The following is a 3,371-nucleotide window of genomic DNA, read 5'->3' on the forward strand; positions in this document are numbered from 1 at the left end:
TCCTTAAAATCAGTTTAACCAAACTTTAATCACCTACCCCAGGCATGGTAGTGTAGCAGTTAGTGTAATATTATTACAGCGCCAGCGACCCGGGTTTAATTCTGGCCACTGTCTGTAAGGAGTTTGTACGTTCTCCCCGTGTCTGCGTGAGTTTCCTCTGGGCGCTCCGATTTTCTCACACATTCCAAAGACGAACGGGTTAGGAAGTTGTGGGCATGCTATGTTGGCGCCGGAAGCAAGGCAACACTTGCGGGCTGCCCCCAGAACATTCTAGGCACAAAGATGCATTTCACTATGTGTTTCGATGTACATGTGACTAATAAAGATATCTTATCTTATCTTATCTGATATCTCTTACTTATTATTTTATAGGGATTAGAGGTGACCCTATTGAAGTATATAAGATTCTGAAGTGATTTGGTAATTGGTTTATTCTTGTCACATGCACCGAGATACAGTGAACAGCTTCGGTTTCCACTCCGTCCATCCAGATTGTCATCAGCGATATATAGTATACTAGACTTTGACACTCACACTTGTTCTCAAGCAATCTTTATTTTACTTGGGCACAAGGATAACAGTCCAGCCCCTGTCACCGAACTATTCTAAAGTTTGAATAAAGAGATGCCATTTTTATATAGATATTGACTAGTTGGATACAGATATTGACCAATTGGAAACCTTGTGTAGGTTCAGATCTCTTATCTGTATAATCAATCACCAATCATACCGCGATAATATGCTTCAGAACAGACGAGGTGGCCGAGAGGTTAAGGCGATGGACTGCTAATCCATTGTGCTTTGCACTCATGGGTTCAAATCCCATCCTCGTCGTGAGTGTTAGTTTGGGTAGCAAGCTTTTAACGCATTCACTTAAACACTTCCAACACTCCAAATTTTGAGGGCAGGCATTGTTGTGTAGCGGTTAGCATAACGCTACTACAGCATCAGCGACCCAGGTTCAATTCCGGCCGCTGTCTGTAAGGAGTTTGTACGTTCTCCCCGTGTCTGCATGGGTTTCCTCCGGTTGCTCCGGTTTCTTCCCACATGCCAAAGGTTAGGAAGTTGTGGGTATGCTATGTTGGTCCCAGAAGTGTGGTAACACTTGCGGGCTGCCCCCAGAACACTCTACATAAAAGATGTATTTCACTGTGTGTTTCGATGTACACCCGACTAATAAAGAGATCTTATCTTATCTGATACAAGAGTTAATAGCTAATAAATCTACAAGCTAATGGCCAATAATACCTTAGGATATTAATTGTCCACTGGTTAGTATGTGTCTTGCATCCTTCGTTTGCATCCTTATCTTGTCTCGGTTTGCCAAATGGCCTCAGGTCCCATGCTGTGTAAATCGGAGCTGTGCTCTCAGGGACCCTTCTTGCCTTGGTTGACTGAACACTGTCTGTAGATTATTTCTGCCTGCACGTTATCTTAACCCTTGTCTTGCCACAGCATCCACAAGATCACTCCATATATAAGTATATTGAGGTAGTCCAACAGAAAGCTTGGTGACATGGTGTCATGACAACAGCCTTTCCCGTAATGTCAACAAAACAAAAGAGCTGGTCATTGACTTCAGGAAAGGGGGCAGTGTACATGGACCTGTCTACATCAGTGGTGCTGAGGTCGAGAGGGTTGAGAGCTTCAAGTTCTTGCGAGTGAACATCACCATTAGCCTGTCCTGGTCAAATCTCGTAGATGCCACGACCAAGAAAGCTCACCAGCGCCTCTACTTCCTCAGAAGGCTAAAGAAATTTGGTATGTCACCTTTGACACTCACCAACTTTTATCGATGCACCATAGAAAGCATCCTATCTGGATGTGTCACGCTTGGTACGGCAACTGCTCTGCCCAGGACCACAAGAAACTGCAGAGAGTTGTGGACACAGCCCAGCACATCATGGAAACTAGCCTCCCCTCCTTGGACTCTTGTCTTTACCTCTCACTGCCTTGGTGTAGCAGCCAGCATAATCAAAGACCCCACCAACCCGGGTCATTCTCTCTTCTCTCCTCTTCCATCAGGTAGAAGATACAGGAGCCTAAGGGCACGTACCACCAGACTTAAGGACAGCTTCTATCCCACTGTGATAAGACTATTGAACAGTTCCCTTATACGATGAGATGGTCTCTGACCTCACGATCTACCTTGTTGTGACTTTGCACCTTATTGCACTGCACTTTCTCTGTAGCTGTGACACTTTATTCTGTACTGTTATTGTTTTTACCTGTATTGCCCCAATGCACTCTGTACTAACTCAATGTAACTGCACTGTGTAATGAATTGACCTGTACGATCGGTATGCAAGACAAATTTTTCACTGTACCTCGGTACAAGTGACAATAATAAACCGATGCCAATAAAAGGAAAACAATAACAGAATGCAAGATAAAAGTGTGATGCAGGTAGACAAATACGGTGCAGGGGCTATGACAGGGTAGACTGAGAGATCAGGAGTTCTTTATTGTACATGAGTTTAAGATGCATGGGATCCATCAAGATGTATGGGATCCATGATGACTTAGCCGTTTGGATTCAGAATTAGCTTGCCCATAGAAGACAGAGGGTTTATGCTGAGTTCCTTGATTTTATGTTGGGCATTGTTGGAGGTCAAAGACAGAGAGTCAGTTTGGGATTGGGGTGGAGAATTAAAGTGACAGGATACTGCTGTCTTCTGATGCTCCTTTGAAGTGCAAGCAGTCACCCAATCTGTCTTTGGCTTCTCCAATGTACAGGAGACCACACTGTGAACAACAAATGCTAACACTAAAATGGAAGAAGTGCAAATGAATTTTGCTTAATCTAGAAGGACTGTTTGCTTCCAGTCCAGTACATTAACTGCTATGTCACCATTACACCTTGATACCAGGTGAATTTCAGAAGCAGATTTAGCCAGCCATACCATACTAAATCATTGTTAATGCCTAGAAGAGAGGACAAGTTTCTATACCACAGAATCTTAACAGAAATGCATTTCATTCTGTAACTTCTGGAGGAATCTAATGGGATTACTCATAGAACCCAAGATGATTTCAATGTGAGGCTGAAAATAAAACCTTCAGGTAAATGTATTAGCAACACAACTGTTGCAATTAATAAGATAAAGAAATTGTTCCTTCTTTTATGTTAATTTGGATTTGAAATCATAGGCTAGCAGCATCTGTGATGGATTTTACTGCTTTTATTCTTCCAGTTACATATCCCACATTTGTCCTGCATGTAAAAAGTAAAGATTCGTTCCAGAAAATGAATTATTTATCTTCTTGCTCTAGTGCCCCTGGTCCTTTAAACATTTTGCTTAAACTCATTCCAATAGAATTTAATTTTTTTTTAATTTTATTTACAGCGTGGTAACAGGCCCTTCCGGCCC

General features: G+C 42.5%; 1 non-coding gene across 1 annotated transcript; it reads left to right on the forward strand.

The window, feature by feature from the left end:
* The first annotated feature begins 752 nt into the window (after window positions 1–752).
* On the forward strand, window positions 753–834 carry trnas-gcu (transfer RNA serine (anticodon GCU)). The gene has a single exon. It is a non-coding gene; the product is annotated as a tRNA-Ser (tRNA).
* Window positions 835–3,371: the final 2,537 nt, after the last annotated feature.

Source organism: Pristis pectinata, chromosome 11 (assembly GCF_009764475.1).
Source record: "Pristis pectinata isolate sPriPec2 chromosome 11, sPriPec2.1.pri, whole genome shotgun sequence".
Lineage (NCBI taxonomy): Eukaryota > Metazoa > Chordata > Chondrichthyes > Rhinopristiformes > Pristidae > Pristis > Pristis pectinata.